Raw genomic sequence first — 20,821 nt, 5'->3', positions numbered from 1 at the left:
AGGGGGTGTGCAGGCGCATGGATCCGAGTCTGGCTTACAGGTACATTCATAAACCATTTCATGGTAGTCGCCTCATAATTTTGTTTCATGCACCCGGCATTCCATTGTCTTGCAAAAAAAACACGGTGATATCTGCCGTTGAGACCGTGTGCATTTCAGTGGGTTTTGGCGAAACGGTGCAAAATTTTGATACGTTGCATTCTGACGTGTATCCTGGAATCCCAAGTTTGACTAAGTGTGTACGTACGTGTGTAATTTCCCTACAATTCAAAGTACATGCTTTCCCGTGATGCTTTCCCGTGTAATTTAAATGTGTACACTGATAAATATACCGTACTGTGTTATGCTGTTTGTGATTTAGTATTAATTATGATTGCAGATATTCTGATTACATGTATGTGTGTATACAATGTGGTTGAACTGCCATTAGATAAGTGTGGTCAGTTTAATGTTTACATGTTTATCTTTCTTGCAGGAAAAGGTACTCCTAATGTGATCATACTCCTACACTAAGTACTGTACAGGTAGTACATTACGTTCGCTTATTCGTGCATGGCTGATCGGCTTTCAGCGTACTTCACTATGACCATGTCTGACTAAATTAATAACTCTTATTTTATTGACAATGATAATAGCAGTACATAATAATAATCTTGCTCGTGTTTGATTGGTGTAATGATTATTATGTATTGAACATGATGTATTGAACATGGTGTTAAGGAAAGTTGCGCCTTTTTAGGTAAAACTTGAGTGGGTGGGTAATTCTGCATGTTCTATAAAAGTGGATCATTTAATGCAACATGGCTATTAACAACAGTACTAACACAGCTACAGTCCTATTCTGAAAACGTCAGTGGAGGATGAAAAATTACTCGACAGTATATCGTGTGATCACTGCTTGGGCAGGCAGATAGAAATGGCGATGGCGACGGAGACGGAGAGCGGGGGGAGAGCGGGGACATTGTCGTGTCCAAACCAAATAGTGAAGTAACCAAATAGCTGTACCAAGAGTGTTAGGCAAGAGGCGTGGACAGAGGCAAGAAGAAGGATAGAGATCGGGGAGGAACGACAGAGGAGGAGGGAGATTGAGATGAAGGTGTGGAGGGAATGAAGGTGTGGAGGGAAGAGAATGAAGGAAAAAATATAACATCAGTAAGCTATTGAATATATAATTATACTAGACATGTGTTGTGATAAACCAAGCCCAAGGCCAAGGTGAACAACGAGGGGGGGAACCCGCTGAAACACGATATGTCTAGAATAACTGATGCATAATTAACTGATGCACACAAAGTGACTATATAGATTCTTACTATTAATTATTATTTCAAGTGCAAAAAACATTAAATTTTTGTGAAAAAATGGGAGCATGCACACTGAAAGAAGATTGTAGGTTGATATCAATCAGGATGCTACTGCTTCTTAGCTACGCATCTTTCTTTGCTAGGAGCTGATAATGAAAGTAATTTAAAATTAATTAGATTTTGGTTCCGCGGTAGGCGGTACTACGTTTGAAATCATAACCGCGGCTATTCGGTTAAGAAGTTCATCGTGGAACTCAAATACCTCGCCATATTCATTGGTCCAAGCCCAGCATTGGTCCAAGCCCAGCATTGATGAGGTCTGCTTTTTCCATTGGAATTGACTGATCCACATTTGCCAGACAAATAAATTCGTGCAGTTACTCAGCTCGTTTTTTTACCTGTTCCCCATATTCTGACATCCACGGAGGACGGCGAGTGGGCAGTGATAGACCACGTCGGCTTGACATGAGCTGTGGCACATTACCGGTACCAGAGCGAGAGCTTCCTGGAAGCCTCGGCCGCGGAGGTTGCCGATCAGTACCAGAGCGAGAGCTTCCTGGAAGCTCTCGGCCGCGGTGGTTGCCGAACAGTAACATTTCCTGTATGCAGAACAATTAATTTTATATCTCTACTGTGCTTTCTTTAATGGAACCCTTCCCCTCTCCCCCCTTCCCCTCTCCCCCACAGCCCCCCCCACACTCGTACTCTCCTAGACTACTTTCACCTACTCTCCCTGACTCTACTTTCACCCTACTTTCACCCACTCTCCCGACTCTTTTACCACTGAACCCCACTGTTCGAAAGCTGCTACTGCGACAAAGCATTCTCGAGGAGACTGCGAGCAGCTCGTCCATCTCTTCTTCTTCTTCACCACGTGGACTTTCAGTGACCTTTAACCCTGTGATCTTTAACCCTGAATACCCCTTTGCAGAAGCAGTAGTTTCTAAGTAGCACTGTCCGTAGAATAATCCCTTGCACCTCATACAATTTAATTACCTTTAACCCCTTGCACCTCATACAATTTAATTACCTTTAACCCTGAATACCCCTTTGCAGAAGCAGTAGTTTCTAAGTAGCACCCTGTCCTGGACTCATAATTTTAATACTGTATAGCCCTTGCTGAAAAATTAAGACACCCCATATAGTTTTGACACTGTCCGTAGAATAATCCCTTGCACCTCATACAATTTTTTAACACTATACCCTGTGTGTAGCCCCTTGCTGAAAAGACACCCCATATAAAAGACACCCCATATAAAAAGACACCCTATATAATTTTGACACTGTCTGTAGAATAACCCTCTTGCTGAAAAGATACCCCCTCATAATTTTGACACTGTTGTACCGCCCTGTAGACTTTGGCAGACGTAAACATTGATCAAACAAGGACACAAAAAATTGCTTACTATTAGACAGATATTAGTAATTTTACTGGAAGTACTGTGTTAGACCAAAAGTTTCGTTGAGGCATGGCATTCGTTGAGGCATGGCATCTCTAACAAGTTTTCATCGATGCTTATCAGAGTACTGCGAGCTGGATTTTATCAGAAGAAGCCATGTAGAAGCCATGTACACAAAGAGATTCTGCTGTGGTGAAGTGCTGTGGTGAAGTGCAGGTTACAGCAGGTTACATCAACTTCTGGTCGTAAGTGCAAGACGATGCTGCTAGCAGTGAGCTTCAAGAACTCGTTCATGAATCACAGAACATACGTTCTGGACACTATGTGAAAGACTGCAAATAAGCAATGTCTATTGCACATTGACGGTAAAGATGTCGAGAAGACACCTGTTAATCAGTTCGAATTGAATCTGGGTGAGAATGATCAAAAATCATCAGTGGAAAGACAATCCAAAGTTTCTCGTAAAGGAAACATGTAGTGGCAAACATGTAGTTGATACCTGGCGGCTCGTAAACGTACCTTCGAGATTAAAGCTAACTCAAGCTGAAAAATGTACTATCTTAACGACTAAATTATGGAGCACTAAATTATGGAACACATTTTGACATTTATTTTGTTAGAAGAAGATCTAAGAAATGGTTTCACTTGCTGAAAATGAATCACTTAGACGCGGAAGGCACGAAGCATTATCTGGCACGGGTGTTCTCAAGCTACCTTACCTACTTAACCCTTTAACCGCCACGGGCCACGATCGTGGCCCAGGAGGTCCCTGTATAGAGCACATCCCTGTATGAGCTGTTGCAATTTAGTCTAGAATTTTCCAAGTTAAAATATTAGCCGCACGTAGGTTGTTTACTTGTGCCCAATGGCTCTGGTGATGACGGATACCTCCCAAAGGCTAACATGGACCTAGACGCTAGCACTATGGACCAGGACGGTGAAAGACCAGGAGAGGGCTCACTGTGTGACTCTGACTCTGGTAAGTAGTACACCGTAAAAACAGTTTAGTTAAAATAACCCAAAAAATTAGTTAAAAATTTTGCAACAGAGGTAACCAATCTTTTTGTTAAAATAACACTCTAAAAAAGGTGTTATTTTAACCCTTTAACCGCCACGGGCCACGATCGTGGCCCGCAATAGTGACCCGCAATAGTGACTTTTTTTGCGAAATTCTATACTTAGGAAGTACCTCGAACTACGCACATCCCTGTATAGAGGAAGAGCTGTAGAATCACGTGCAATTTAGTCTAGAAATTTCCAAGCCACGTTGCTATGTTAAAATTTCATTAGCATCTTAGCATCTTACCGCACGAAGTTTATAGCTATGGCTAGATTGTTTACTTGTGCTGATGTGCTTGAACAGCTTGAGGACAGCAATGGCGATGTCTCCTCTGGTGATGACAGTGCCTATGAAGGAGAGGGGATAGTAGGATACCTCCCAAAGGCTACCAGCTTTATGCCAGACGCCCCTCTTTCTTTTTTCGTTGCACACAGAGACTCATTGTCATCGTCACCTAATAAAGGTACAAGCATCCTCTAGTTATATTATATACATAGCGGGCCCTCTCTTTGTAGAATGTCAACTATTGGTTGAAAAGTGTTCACTTTTTCAGAATAATATTGTCCGGCGAGATGGCAACTATACATGGGTGCTGCATGTTCAATGACTTGATTACGGCAATCCGTGTTGCAGTAGCCGTAATCTTCAATAATGCTCTCCCAACTGAGAGAATTCCTTTCAAAACTCATCACCCCTACAAAAATCATTTTAATAACAAGCAGCATCCATGCATGAAATTGAGTTTGCTTACCATTTCTTTATACAGTGAATTTCTTTATACAGTGAGCTTCATCAATGATAAATCCGACGAGATGGTTCTGAAAAACATCCATTGGGAAAAGCTTCAGGGCTTGTGAACGAACTTCTCCATTCTTTTTATTTCTATCTTGATCCCAAGCAGCAGCAGTAATTCCAAGAGCTGAGGAGATCAAAGGGGTGAGGAGATCAAAGGGGATACAACCAGCACAAGAGATTTGTTCACCACTATCCTTGGCAGGAGAACAAAACACAGTGACTTGCAGTTGGCAAGGAAACAAACACATGTTGTTGTTCTGCCTGCACTCTATACAATGTGCTGATATCGATAGCTATCGCCCACTCAGGTACATTAAGGACTGGGACCAGCAATTATTAGCTCCGCCCACGATTTTTACTATCAATTGTGCAGTAAAAATGGAGTTTTGCTGCTCTAATCTTTAGCTCAAATTCCGGAGCATAAAATCTTAGTTTAAGTGTTTACTTTTTAGTGCAGTAGTTAGTTCAAAGCTATATGCAGGCACTACCGTTAGCGCCTAACAGTGGGATCAATGAAAAGTAAGTTATTAGCCTTTACATGCAAAATAATAAGCTGAAAAAGTACTTTATTTAGCTGATCCCACTGTTAGGCGCTAACGGTAGTGCCTGCATATAGCTTTGAACTAACTACTGCACTAAAAAGTAAACACTTTAACTAAGTTTTATGCTCCAGAATTTGAGCTAAAGATTAGAGCAGCAAAACTCCATTTTTACTGCACAATTGATAGTAAAAATCGTGGGCGGAGCTTCGTTTCCGCTGAATCAGCAATAATTACTGGTCCCAGTCCTTAAGGGTGCCCGCACATAGTAACAAATTGACATAATTTAACCACAAAAATGCAACGTTTAGATCCTGAGACTTGCACACGCAGTATTTAATTTCAATGCGTGCGCTAGTATAGTAGTAACCACAAGTAACAACATAGTGGTTTTGTGGGAATGTCTTCAATTAAATTAACTACAAGCTGCAAAAGAAAATCAGGTAGCTACACAAACTAATAAATCAATAACAAAATAACACAATCCAATAAATACAGAGCCAGATTTGTAGCAAAGGAGTGCCTTCAGTAGTAGATGGGAGAAACGTAAGTGTGCCAATAGACCCCAGTCTCAGTACAATCAGCACGAGTGTCCGAGTTCCTCAACTAGCATTAGTCACACAGCAGGTTGGATTGTCTTTTAATGTTAATACACACTGTCTTCATTTGTGTCGAGTGGAGACGTTTCTCTTCAGTGCTTTAGACGTGTACTATCCACGATTCGAGCTGTTCATGGCACTATATCCAGTGTTGTCCTTTCTCCTCAATGGCCACCTGCATGTTGATATGTCCGGTTGAGTGGCTGGTTGGGTCTTCCACCATGTTCCAGCACACAATGGCATCGCATCCTTCAGAAGCTGGAGATCCTTGCCACCAAGTTAGCAGAATGGTCCTGTGGTCAGGTACGAAAAAAATATTGTGAACAGGGGTGATGACAAAAATAAGTTGGTTCCTATATTCTACCTGACCCGGTGCCACTACATAATTATTCACTGTACATGCACATGTATTGTCCAGATGAAGGGGACAGTCACCTTTCTGGCAAAAAACTTGGGATGGAGGACCTATACTTACAAACACGCTAGGAACTCGTCTGGAAGGTTGGCAATCTGTGTTATTTTTTATTTTATGTATCACACTCACAGAAGCTCATTTCCAGATGTCCTGGCGATGGAGGCAGTTACGACACACCATTCACTGATCAGCTGCCTCCCCAACCTCCCTATTCGGTCTGCTAATAAGCAGATGGAGCTGTGTGGACCTCACAAAAGCGGAGGTTCCACCAATCTGATGCCCGGGGAAGCCAAGCATTACTGCAGCCCAGACAAAGAGACTGGTCCAACTTGGCCTGGAGCACAGCACTCTGGTGACACTGAGGTCCAAGAGTGGTATTACACACAGGCTTTCATGGAAGCTCTGAAGGGGAAGGGAGTGAAAAGCAAGGCCCTGTGTATCAAGCTAGCAAAGCTAGTTCATAGTTTACCTTCAAAGTCCATCAAAACAGCAGCCAACCCTGGCAGAAGTCTATGAGCCAGCCAATTGTCAGCGCTGTCTGTAGCCCCAGCGTTGCCTATCTCTTCTCTTCAGGCTACTAACAAATGGCTCTTGATCTTCAACACTAATTCTGCACTCTACGTACGCAATTGGGGCGTGGTCTACAGGCTTACGTCTTAATTTATACTCTAGCGTACGCGTACGCTAGAGCCAGATATAAAAAGTGTTCGATCTGACTATCTACGTATAGGACTTGGTCTATATTTAGCATGCTGCTATAATTAGGTAAGGTGAACAAAGTTACGGGCTGACTTTGTCCATATACGGTCTAGATTTTTCTCTAGAGGGTGTGTCATGACAAAAAATTCTCATAAATAGATAACAAAGGGATTTTACAACAAAAGCTCTTCGTAATGTTGAAGAGCTGTGTGTAGTGCACCTGCAAACAAACAATCAAGTCCATAGCTCTACTGGTTTCCTAAGCGGAACTTCTTTTAGCTATATGATGAAAATCAAGTGTAAAATCTGTTGTCATCATCCTTTCCTCTCCATTTTTGGAATGCACACTAGTAGAGTGTTGCTTCATAATCCTGTGAAGGATCCATGTCTCCCCTGCAGGTAGTTTCATAGTTAGCTTTCCCTAGCAACGTGTGTGTGGGCGTACGTGGGCGTAGGTGTTCCAGCACCCTTAATGTACCTGAGCACGCATCATCATAGTCAACACATCATCATAGTCAACACGGCAACTTGCACTTAGATACTGATAAAGTACACGAACTATGTAAAGAAACCAAACCAAAGTACAACCAAAGTACTACGCCGATGATTATTACAACAGAAGTAGCTAGGATATTTGGACATACATATTGCATATTAATTGTTATTTTTTTTATTTCTGTTTAAGTATCTTGCTTGTAATCACATTATTTCCAGACCAAACAGTAGTGGTGGAGGCTGCTGATGTTGATGTTCAATCAGATCTATACTTTATAATCAAGTGCTCGATCTCTTTTCTATTGCGCTCTCCACATCAGTAATCGATTCAACTACCTCAAACATCACAGCAATTGTTCGTATAGTTTTTAACAAATTCTCTCATTAGAAGCTTCCGTCCAACATTTCCACAGTACAACATTTCCACAGTACAGCTTCATGGAATCACTGATATTGAAAAGTCAGCTGGCTTGGCTTCACATAGCAGTGGCAGCTCTAGGGCCCATGCCAAACGCAATAACAATTCGCATTAGGGTGTACGAATGCATTGGGTGTACGAATTCCTGTAAGATGGAATTTTTTACAGTGAAGTTGAATACATAGCACAAACAGAGACTGATCTGTTGCCATACTCGATGTGTAAAAATTCTTATTGTGTAGCTCAGTCACAAGTTCAGTGTATATTTCCACCTGAATATTTCCACCTGTAACTTTTACAGAATAACTTTTACAGAATATAATCGTCTTGGGAGTATTTTTTCCTGAGAGTGTCGACAATGTTCTCGAAGCTAGACGGTGTGATTGATGATGGCAAGTTGGCAAGTCAACATTTGCAAAGAGACAGACTCGTCAGCATGTCATTTCATCTATTGAACAATCTCACTCAAAGGCCCTCAGAAAACTGTGACTGGCAATGTTTAATATTATCACTGTTTTTGTGTGCTTGCATATGCATATGGTTTCATTTCAATATTGATTCAAACGATCCATGGCATAATAGTGGGGAAAGTTTATTTCCTACATTTCAGCTGCTGGACATTTCAGCTGCTGGTTTTACGTGTGTATTTCAATTACGTGTGTATTTCAATTTCATTCTACATTTCAGCAGCTGGTATTATTCCATGTGTCATCACCAGGAAAGTAATGGAAATGCCATTTTTTCTACATGTTTTCAGCACCTGAAATGTTGCCCTATCCTGTGCAGGAAATTTAGAAGGATGTTCGGTATTTCAGTATTTCACTATAGTAGGAAATTTTACTGGTATATGGAAATTCATACACATTTTATCTATACAAACTACACACAAAAATGTCTTTTTTGCCCCAGTGTGTATTTATAGTTATTAAAATGAAACCAATACATTTTTTTGCAGGGGATCCGATTTTCGAACTGAATAGGAAATTTGTCAGATTAACTGCCACCGTTAACGAAACAAATTACGTGTAAAAAGCTTGAAATGCTCTCAGAGTTGCTCTCTTCACTGGACATAATGCCACTTGCGCATGTTTTAACCAAGGCACTTGTTCTACTCTGAAGTTTCTGCAATAAACAAGAAACTTAACTAACAACACATTTTGCTACTGTACATGCACTGTACGATTCTGAAAAGGCTACCATAACTTGAGGATGTTACAAAATTGCAACCATTTAGAAGACAGCAGAAATACTCACAAAACTGTATGCTAACATGCGAGGATCATTTAAGCTAGCTTACCCGTATAGCTCTCTCCTTTCTTCTTCTCAATTGGTTTCGTTGTGCTAGTTTGCCCAGGAGTCCTCAGCACTCAACGTTCTATAATAAGTGTAGACCGCAGCTGAGTATATTCATTTGAAGGAAGTGTATAGTGATCTGACAAATGCAGCACTAAATGACTGAAAGAATACCATTTAAGACAGAAGCTGAAATATGCAACTAGAGTGCTGAAGTGCAAACCCTCGGCGTTAATTTGTAGTTTAGGGGTCAAAGGGCAAGTCTTTATGAACTCCAAGATGAAACTAAACCTGGTAAAGGTCAACACGTATGTGTAGGTATAAATGAAGAGTCTCGAGTCAAAACCGCGTGTACAACGTGCGGTTAACATCGAAATCTGAAACTACTACATTGTTGTGTTGAGGCTATCCGTACTACAAACACTGCGCTATCTGCGCTATCCCATCCAGGTGAGCAGACTCAGAATACACACACGTGACGTTGGCTAATTTTTGATTCTGGACGTGCATTGTTGATGTTTTGACGTTCGTATTCACGATCTAAGAACAGTTGATGGATTTGAGAATGATTTTATGATTTTGGGTTCAAATGTGCAGGTGTGGTTGATGGTACACTCAAGGCGGTACACTGTTTCATGATTGGAAGCAGACTATCTGTGGCCAAGCTGTTCCACTGTTGGTGCTTGGTGATCAGAAACTTTTTAACGACAGGCTAAGCAAATGTTGCTGAACATGCAGTCGATGGCGGTGTCTCCTGGAGAGAAATGTTTTCTCCATAACATATGCGAAGACTGCCATGAGACCAAGAGACCAAGAGACCAAGATGAAACTGACTCTGCTCTAAACAACCCCAGCTTACCATAGTCTTCAACAGTAGTAGCTAATATGTTATAGTTATAGACTAATCACAAGGTTTGTATGGAATATACAGTGCATGATGCCCGAGGTTTGAATGGCACTGAACACTTGAACACTTGAACGCTTGAACGACCTATAAGCTATAATTTGCAGCAAACAAGCCCAGCAAACGAGCGGCTCCTATACTACTCTTGAACAAAGCGAAAGGAACTTTAGGAAGAAGCCAAAGCTAGAATCCCAGCACTTCCATACATCCAGCTCCTCCCCCATGCTTAAGTCATGCTTAATAATTTTCTTTGTTTATTTTCCTTATCACACAATCATGTTAAATATTATTTAAACACGTGAAAAACATCCATTGTACATCTGTATTAACATTTTCCCTAACCACAGGGATCTGTATATGATTCCCAATCATTCCTATGTAATAGCAGGTTCTGTATCACAGTTATAAACCATTGTATACCTTAGCAACCACATAGCAACGGGCAAGAAGTGTACTTTTCTCAGCAATAGTTTATTAAATGTACAGTAATTGCACAACTAGCAAGCTTCGATTATTATCCTCGTGTGATATCCGCAACCCTCAATGTAACGCCTATAGATGGTGGTTCCCCCAGGTCGTTGTGAGTGTCGGTCTATTGGCTAGTGACATAACTTACTGTTTATTTGTAGGTTGTTGCAAGTGTCACGGGCATCTAAAGAATACGCCAAGCTAGCTCTGCTCTTTCTAATCTTGCGTTTGTTAACCCTTTAACCATCGGATTCTAGTGAAATGTCTGTAAATTCTCTATCGGGTTTCCAGAGCAATAAAATGCCTAGCAACCATATACCAATAGAATGCCCATACAACAAGGAATAAAATGGTGCAACATGTGTTGCCATAACAACCACGTTTATTACGCTCACCCGTTTTTAAATGATAAAATCCAAAAATTATTTTTTATGGATCAGCCTATCATATGGTATAAAGGCTTGACTAAGCTTGATTTTCACATCATATGAATGTAACAGTGCTAAGATATAGTACTACGAGCTCACATAAAGACTGTTCATTACTGCTAATTCTATTTTAGCTATACTATACTTACACTATGAGCTATACTATACTACTTATACTATACTACTTGCCAGAGTCACACAGTGAGCCCTCTCCTCCATAGCGCTAGCGTCTAGGTGCATGTCCTCAGTCCCAGACAGTTCATCAGCGTCTGGCATAAAGCTGATAGCCGGTATCCTACTATCCCCTCTCCTTCATAGGCACTGTCATCCTCAAGCTGTTCAAGCACATCGGCACAAGTAAACAACCTAGCCATAGCTATAAACTTCGTGCGGTAAGATGCTAATGAAATTTTAACATAGGCTTGGAAATTTCTAGACTAAATAGCTCTTCCTCTATACAGGGAAGTTCGGGCTACTTCCTAAGTATCGCAGATTTCGCAAAAAAAGTCACTATTGCGGGCCACGATCGTGGCCCGTGACGGTTAAAGGGTTAAGGATACGTACATCTAAAGAATACGCCAAGCTAGCTCGTTTGTTAACCCTTTAATCTAACAGTGAAGTGAAATGTCTGTAAATTCTCTATCGGGTTTCCAGAGGGGTTTCCAGAGCAATCATATACCAATAGAATGCCCACACAACAAGGAAAAAAATGGTGCAACATGTGTTGCCATAACAACCACGGTTATTACGCTCACCCGTTTTTCACTACATAAAATAATAGGTTTCCTGGAAAACGTCACGTAGGAAATATTATAGGAAATCCATTTGTGTATTTCATGTAATGTTTCCTAGGGAGATACTTCTACTAGGTTTCCCAAGATATATTATACAGTGTTTCCTAATAATGTGATTTTTAATGTTTATCTTGACGTTTATTTTAAACAGCTTTTACAACGTTTCCTACAGACAATAAACATAAATTTATTGTTCACAATTATGATAAACTAAAGAATTAAAGGTGTAATAGCTAGGACATTGTTACCACTAAAAGTATAGCTTGCAGGTAACGTAAGCGAGTGTATGTTCTCAACCACTGTCAGAAAGTTCTCAACCACTGTCAGAAAGTTTCTAAGATCTGTAAAAGTATCCTTGCACATCATTATGAATGGATTACCGAGTGGTGCAACTGACTGCAAAGGATGCTCATCTAACCAATCTACAACAGCGAAACAGTTTGTAAGGGATGGAACATTGTAAGGGATGGAACATCTTCCATAGATTGTGTATGCAGAGCTAAGTAGTTAATCTTAGCAGGGTGTAAATCAGTACGAGTGAATGCCCCTCGAATTATGAATGTGTCTGTTGTAGGAAAAGCCATCACAATTTGTTTGGATCTATACTCCTGCCCATTGATTGTGATTGAGTCCATTTTCTTGAAAGATTGACAAATATCTAGGTGGGCATCAAGTTTATCTGGGAACATAGTTGATACAAAAGTAAAACAACTTCCATTTCAGCAGGATTAAATCTTGAAATAGTGTATTTCTTCGATAAATAACATTCAAGTCCAGAAGCCAAACATACTAATTTTTTTTGGAGTTAATTGTTTGGAGAGGTGTCTTGTAGAGTGAAAATTGCATGCATGATGAAGAACTGCACTGGAGAATATTTCATTAATTTCTAAAGTGTCTGGTTGACTTGTTACTAACTGAAAATGAGAATTGTCACTTACAAAACGCTGCATAAACTGGAGCTCAATGGAACGGTTGTTAGTTGGCTCATTACCTAGAATACCATTCATTCGCTCAAAAGAAAAGCACCAAAAACTTGATATTGGTCCAAACTCTCGAACGCATTCTACCAAATGTGCATGCATATGAATATTTGGTGTTACACTCTGAGCACCATATATAGATTCAAACCGAACTGAATTAGAAGGGCATCAGCGAGAGTCATATCACTTGCAGACAAATTTTTCTTGCATAAAATTCTTGAAGCCAATACAAAATGCCTCCAGCACTCAAATTGATGAACTTCAAACAGACAGAAAATCGAGTAATAATTGACCCATATCAACCACTGTTCCGCTGTGAAAGATTTGCTGTGTGCCATGTCAGGTGGTAAACTACTGAGTGCAACATTTGGATAGACCAAAAGAGCACTTATTCGACTGTCAATTTCAATTAAATCAGTGGGCTTGAGAACACCTCCTGCAATCCATATTTTGTGAAAAATATGCTTTGCAGTACCTAAGTATAGGTTATGCATCGGGTCAATAGTCAGCATCTTTATAGGGTTAAAGTATGGTAGATCAAGTAGTACAGTATATCGGCAGCCAAGCTCTGATTCTAATCCTTTACGCATTGTTTTTGTGGTACATTGATTAATTCTCTTAATGTCATCCAAATGCTTTGTTTTAGATCGAATTGTCCAGGTATTTCTGTTAAAGCCACTATAATTATTAGCACCAAACGTGCCAGTACTAAACTGGCATAAACATCTTGAGCATCCCAAGTTAGCTGAAAAGCTAAGGAATCCACAGCATTTCCTACCAGCAGGTAAGTCTGTTGTCACACAAATGAGAGCACAACGAATAAAGTGAGTAACACGTCAACAAAATGTTTTCCTTCCCATAGCGACAACAGTTCAGATACAAGAGGAGCTAGGTATGAATTCATTGTTTTTGAGGGCTCAGAAGGTCCAGGGATAACCCCCACTAATATGATGTTCTCTCTCTTAAATCGAATACTCCTAGGAAGGTTTGCTATTGCCAAATAAATCACTCCGACCGAATATATTCTGTGCTTGTACTTGTACAGTTGAAACCAGTCTACATTTAGTATGAAAGCTAGTGTATCTCTATCTCGCTGTCAGTACCTTCATATGATGTAAATTCTTTCCAAACTGTTCCATTATATATGTCGGTAATATCACCATGGCTACCGTTTAATTGCTGCCTCCAGCGTTCAAGTAGAAACTCAGGCTGTCTTATTAAAATTTCTAGGGTAGAAATCAATGAGCAAAATGGATAAATGCAGTTAGGATAGAACTTTTTGCTACCTTGGCCACTCACAATTTCTTTCAGAAGAACGTTGTTTTCCTTGTTCTTAAGGCATGCAGTACACATTTTAGCAAGTGTAACAGATCCAGTTTTTTCCAAGCAATCTTGAAATTCATAGAGACTGGCATTTACGGCACACAACATATCTTTGAATATTTGGTGTAGTAGTGTAACTCTTTAAGAATGCAGCCCTTCGGTATATCGTTGATGGAAAATCACGGGCTATATAGGCAATCTTTTCTGAAAATTTTCCAAGGTAACTCAGTAATACTGATATAAACAGCAGTAACCACTGGGTAGCTCTTGTTGATAAAGTATGCATTGACTGAAAGAAGGAAGTGAATGCTACAATCCACCAAACAACAGCATCCAATTCCTTATTCCTTTCCTGAGTTGCTGATACTGATTCCTCCATATCTAACTCCGGGAAAATATCACCATCTATATCAGAGTCTTCTTCTTCCCAGTGCTCTACTTCTTGATCTTGATCGCTTCCTATAAATTAAAGTTTGTGTTAATTTATGAATGAATACATGCATGCACCCCGTCCCACCTATATAGCTACATACTGTATTAAAGTGTCATGCCACCTGCGGTTATAAGCTTACCTAGATCAACAATCGATTCTTCAGAATCATGTTGGTAGGAAATATCCATATCATCGAGTGATTGTGTTCCCAAACTAGAAGAATCCAACTCTAGTGGAGAAGATGATCGAGAACTGTCACTTTGAAGGTGATCAGACTTCAACCATTTACCATCAACACAATACATTCTGTGATGCTCTTTGTATGTCTTCTCATTCATATACTCTTCTCATTCATATACATATGGCAGTGCCCACAGAACAACTGCAACTTTCTTTTATATGTGGAATCCATTCTGTGGAGTCGGTAAAAGTTTAACTAAAGCTAAGTTGTATAATTATAAAAGCCAACAGAGAGACATTATCCACATTAGTGCTAACAGTATAGGTGGGTTGGGTCAAAAATAGCAAGAGAAGAAAATAAATAAACTATTTGAGGGCCTAACACTTATACAGCTAGAGGCTTACTAGTTAGACTACTGTATATAGTAAATATTAGCTCACCTAAAGCTCAAGTCCGGTGTATGCAGTTGTCTGCCTAGTCGGGCTAGCTACGCCCAGCTATAATTATATTGTCTGCCCATGCGCACATTCAGTCACATGATTTATCCCCAAAAAGGCGGTAAGCCAAAGTACTGTAGCTGGCTAGGCACACTTAACGATGGCTTATACTGCTCATTCAAACCCAGTTAGACATGCTATGCTCTCTGACTTGGAAAGTGAAGTTGAAAATTCTCCTAATGTGATTCCACATACACCAATTGAACTTCGCCCACAAAGCAAGTCAAAGGCAAAGGCTAGGCTCTCATCTGTTTCCCGAAATTTGCTTCAGTCATTTTCTAGGGACCTTGAAAATGAAGCCCCAAAGTGGTACTATGATGTTGACATAACTAACAAGTCTACAACTCCATCATCTAGCTCCAGCTCATCTAGGACCATCCACCTGTAAACCATCAGCCACGCTATAGATGGTCTGGATCTTCAGCTTCTAGTTCTGAGTCATCAAGGCCTGGCCATGGGAATTCTGGTTCAAGAGACAATGCCACGCCTCTCAGCCACACTTCTCAGGGTAAGGTCATGGACTCAACTAGAAGTTCATATAATTATGGCATAATTACATAATTATTATTACCATTATAATCGATTGATCGTATGTTGTCCTATTATTCACTGGGATTCGTACAGTGATTAATCCTGTAATCAGTAATTGCACGCAGTAAATTAATAATATATAAGCTATATAGATCACCTCTTGTGGTAAATACCCTGTGTGCAAATGTCGATTATGTTTGTCGTAGATACCGGAATGCTACAGGAAATATTGAAGGAAGTGAAGTCAAGCAAAATTGCCCAATTAGAGCAACAACTTGAAGGTTCGTCCTAGCCGTGAGATACGGGTGAGTTAAGCACTCAGGCTTGTGACTACTAACCTATGGCTTCAGTATTGACATGAAATACATAGACTTCAGCCACTGCATAAAAATATTTGTGCAACCTACAGGAGATGGTCAGAAAATTATATAAAGTGTTTAGTGATGAGGACAATGAAGACCCTTACCGGTGGGATCTAGAGTAGGTTATCAAATTACACCAGACTATGTCCTATACATGGGATAATTTATCAATGTTCTCTGTAGGGCATCATTTACTCGCCCCAGCAATCAAGAAGTGACAAAACTAATAGTTGCTGAAGCAAAGGCCCAATGCTCAGACGCACCACGCAGCGTTCTTAAAGGTACTGGTACTTGTGATTTAATACCCACTTAATCAACCATGCAGATGCTGTCAGGACATACTTCCAGAGTCGTGTAAATACTTCTCGGCTAAAAAGTGGTGGAAAATATGAGCAAAAGTGTGTTTTGCAGAAGTATCTAGTTACGATAATGTCCTATACACTCTATTAGTTTGTCTATTTATTATTACTTGTTGTGGTATTTGTTCTACAGAAACTGGCCAGACGTAAAGCTGCTTTTGCTAAAACAACTTCTCTCACTGAAGAACAAAAAAAAAATTATTCTGGCTGTCACAAGTTTATGAGCAGTGAGGAGAGTGATGGGGATACCGAAAGCAGCTCTTTCATTGTTCGACCCCTTCCTTGGAGGCATGATCGAGTTTCACGATTATTTTCAGGCCTTGACAAGAAGTTTGCAAAGAGTTCAGACCAAGCGAAGTAAACGGATGTCTTATTCTCGGGTTGAAGGCCAATCTTCCACGAGACCCTGCCCTGAAGTTAATGATATTCCTGAGTGGATGCTGAAGCAGCAGTAACTTAAAAGTTGGATTCTGAACACTTTATCTTAACATGTTTTTGTGATTCATCAATTTTATGAAACTCAATATTTTTTTTGTAATTTATCATGTTTCCATGATTTATTTATAATGTTTTTTGTTTGTTTTCATTTATGAAACTCAATATTCCTTTTGGAATTTATCATTGTTTCCATGATTAATTTATTTATAATGTTTTTTGTTTGTTTTCATTTACAGATACATGATGTTGACAAAATAATGTTGACAAATGTTTCCTATATAAGAATTTTGCCGTGGCATCAAGTTTATTATAGCATGGAAACCTAAATGTTTCCTGGAATAGAAACATTTAGGAATCATAAAGTTTTCTTTGCGTTCCCATTTGTTGTAAACCTATTATTTTACATAGTGTTTATCATTTTAAATGCTCGGCCAGCGGTGAGATAAAATCCAAAAACCTATCATCATATGGTATAAAGGCTTGACTAGCTTGATTTTCACATCATACGAATCATACGAATGTAACAGTGTGCTAAGATATATCAATTTGAAGTACGTGAACGATCTATGAAAGACTACCTATACTATACTCACTACTGATATTCTAGCTATACTATACTACTTGCCAGAGTCACACAGTGAGCCCTCTCCTGGTCTTTCACTGTCCTGGTCCATAGTGCTAGCCATGTCATGCATGTCCTCAGTCCCTGACAGTTCATCAGCGTCTGGCATAAAGCTGGTAGCCTTTGGGAGGTATCCATAGGCACTGTCATCACCAGAGGAGACATCGCCATTGCTGTCCTCAAGCACATCGGCACAAGTAAACAACCTAGCCATAGCTATAAACTTTGTGCGGTAAGATGCTAATGAAATTTTAACATAGCAACGTGGCTTGGAAAATTCTAGACTAAATTGCACGTGATTCTACAGCTCTTCCTCTATACAGGGATGTGCGTAGTTCGAGCTACTTCCTAAGTATCGCAGAATTAGAATTTCGCAAAAAAAAGTCACTATTGCGGGCCACCCTTTAACCCCTTTAACCACGATCGTGGCCCGCAATAGTGATTTTTTTTTGTGAAATTCTAATTCTGCGATACTTAAGAAGTAGCTCGATCTACGCACATCCCTGTATAGAGGAAGAGAGCTGCACGTTGCTATGTTAAAATATCATTAGCATCTTACCGCACGAAGCTCTGGCTAGGTTGTTTACTTGTGCCGATGTGCTTGAGGACAGCAATGGCGATGTCTCCTCTGGTGATGAAAGTGGAGAGGATGACAGTGGAGAGGGGATAGGATACCTCCCAAAGGCTACCAGCTTTATGCCAGACGCTGATTAACTGTCTGGGACTGAGGACATGCATGACATGGACCTAGACGCTAGCGCTATGGACCAGGACGCCAGGACGGTGAAATACCAGGAGAGGGCTCACTGTGTGACTCTGGCAAGTAGGAATTTTATGTGAGCTTGTAAATTTCATAGATCGTTCACCGATATAGTAATACATGTACGTATTGTACTTCAAATTGATATTATCTTAGCACTATTAGCACTATTACATTCATATGATGAGCCTTTATACCATATGATAGGCTGAAAAAATTTTGGGATTTTATCTCACCGCTGGCCGAGCATTTAAAATGATAAAAACGGGTGAGCGTATAATAACTGTGGTTGTTATGGCAACACATGTTGCACCATTTTATTCGTTGTTGTATGGACTGCTAGGCATTTTATTGCTCTGGAAATTTACAGACATTTCACTTCACTGTTAATTGGTTAAAGGGTTAAGAAGTGGAGCTATAAATACCGGGTGAAGCTGACACCAGACAAACAAACAAAATGTATAGAAGAACATACATATTGAATTAATTTCACAACACAATTATTATTAGTACATTGTTGTCTACTTGGTGTTACCTTGTGGTTGGGTGAGTGTACCCAGACCACTCCCTAGCACATGTGCTAGGGAGAGAAAAATTGACACACATGATGTGACAATCACAGGGGGAGGAGTCTGGCTGCCTTTTATTTTATCAGTAAACATAAGTCTAGCTCCAGCTCCATGTGTACTGGCATTATAACTGGAGTGAACTAGCATCTGACGCCCGACTAAAGGCCTTTTTGATATACTGCCCTGAAGCATTGTTAACCCTTTAACCGCCACGGGCCACGATCGTGGCCCGCAATAAGTGACTTTTTTTGCGAAATTGCGATACTTAGGGAACTACGCACATCCCTGTATAGAGGAAGAGCTTGTAGAATCACGTGCAATTTAGTCTAGAATTTATCTTACCGCACAAAGTTTATAGCTATGGCTAGGTTGTTTACTTGTGCTGATGTGCTTGAACAGCTTGAGGACAGCAATGGCGATGTCTCCTCTGGTGATGACAGTGCCTATGAAGGAGAGGGGATAGTGGGATACCTCCCAAAGGCTACCAGCTTTATGCCAGACGCTGATGAACTGTCTGGGACTGAGGACATAGACCTAGACGCTAGCGCCATGGACCAGGAGTATAGCTAGAATATCAGTAGTAAGAGAATTAGCAGTAATGAACAGTCTTTATGTGAGCCAGTCTTTATGTGAGCTTGTAAATTTCATAGATCGTTCCACCTTCTCTCTGATGTCAAGATATATCTTAGCACTGTTATTCATATGATGTGAAAATCAAGCTTAGTCAAGCCTAAGCCTTTATACCATATGATAGGATGATCCATAAAAAAAATTTTTTGGATTTTATCTCACCGCTGGCCGGGCATTTAAAATGATAATAACGGGTGGGCGCAATAACCGTGGTTGCTATGGCAACACATGTTGCACCATTTTATTCCTTGTTGTATGGGCATTCTATTGGTATATGGTCCCAATAGAGAATTTACAGGCATTTCACTTCACTGTAATTTCACTTCACTGTAATTAAGAATCCGACGGTTAAAGGGTAAAACATGGAGAGGCATTTTTATCGTCCGAAAAAATGTTGTTGCCCTGGTTGACAAAGCACACTGCGTCCACCGTGCCAACAAATGTCACTAGTCCAAAATCTAAATTTTAGTACCTTGCAGGATTCATGTGGTGGACATCTAGGTTTCATTTCCAGTAGCCATCCTAAACATTTCCTGTGCATGATTTTCCATGTTTCCACTTATGCATCCTTCAACAGTAAAGTCGGTGTGATTTCCTATAGGTCCAGCGGTATGACACATGAAATATCCCTCAACGTTTCATAGCTATAGAAATTTGATAAAATACCCAAATCCACAAAGATATATATATAATTTTTATTGTCTCTCTTAGCTGATATATATATAGATGGGCATCGTCGCTGCCCCCCTTGACTGTATATGAGACAGATTTTTTCTCGATCATGCATTCAAATTCATTTAATTTGAAGGTTACCTTGAATCATAAAAATATCCGGAACAAAAATGTTAATCAGTACATGAATATACATGACTCGCATGGGGGAGTGGTGGATTTAAATACAAAAGAAACATTGATAAACTGTACAGGAATCATATTATGAGTCTCATCATAATATGAGTCTCGTATATATCAGGACACCAAACGGTGATAGGTTTACCCATAGAAGTACACCGAGGATGATATGAAAACCATGAAACGTCTACAAGTAGGTGGTCAACATACTTTGCATCAATGAGTATGCGATGATGAAAAAAAAATTGATGAAAAAAAAAATTTATTCTCACAGGCCTGAGAATTCCACCTGATGCTAATTCGCATTTCAGGGGCAATTGGCTGACCAAGTAGATCAGTTTTCCAAGTAGCCATCACACACGATGATAGCTACCATAGATATAGATATTTCCAGCAGGAGTTGGGTATTTCTGAAACAGCTGATGTTGGATATAGCTTGGAAAACAATTGAAATAATTGTGAACGTTGAAGTTCCGTGACGGGTTTCGGAAAGAAGAGAAGGCAAGGCAACATTGCAATCTAGTATAGGCTGTACTGTCTCAGCTGCAGAGCTTCCTAGTCGAGAAATGACATTTAAAACGATCCTCAAATTCAGTAGGAAGAGGAGTACTAAGTAAGTCCTCATCATCAATAAACCTAGTCATCAATTGTACTTCAATGTTTCGGTTATTAT

At 40.0% G+C, this 20,821-nt stretch overlaps 2 long non-coding RNA genes across 4 annotated transcripts; one reads left to right on the top strand and one right to left on the bottom strand.

Moving 5' to 3' along the window:
- Positions 1 to 5,503: 5,503 nt before the first annotated feature.
- Positions 5,504 to 6,724, bottom strand: LOC135349376 (uncharacterized). Its single transcript, XR_010398903.1, has 3 exons — positions 6,582 to 6,724; positions 6,242 to 6,514; positions 5,504 to 5,990 (listed from the first exon to the last, which is right to left on the bottom strand). It is a non-coding gene; the product is annotated as an uncharacterized LOC135349376 (long non-coding RNA).
- Positions 6,725 to 15,393: 8,669 nt separating this feature from the next.
- LOC135349377 (uncharacterized) lies at positions 15,394 to 16,805 on the top strand. Of its 3 annotated transcripts, XR_010398906.1 has the most exons (6): positions 15,394 to 15,533; positions 15,763 to 15,861; positions 15,966 to 16,036; positions 16,102 to 16,199; positions 16,244 to 16,316; positions 16,411 to 16,805. It is a non-coding gene; the product is annotated as an uncharacterized LOC135349377 (long non-coding RNA). The 3 variants fall into 3 exon arrangements; XR_010398905.1 differs by having other exon boundaries at positions 15,763 to 15,837; positions 16,244 to 16,805; XR_010398904.1 differs by having other exon boundaries at positions 16,244 to 16,805.
- Positions 16,806 to 20,821: the final 4,016 nt, after the last annotated feature.

The sequence above is a fragment of the Halichondria panicea genome, chromosome 15 (assembly GCF_963675165.1).
Source record: "Halichondria panicea chromosome 15, odHalPani1.1, whole genome shotgun sequence".
Taxonomy (NCBI): domain Eukaryota; kingdom Metazoa; phylum Porifera; class Demospongiae; order Suberitida; family Halichondriidae; genus Halichondria; species Halichondria panicea.
This window is presented reverse-complemented; position numbering and strand designations above follow the sequence as displayed.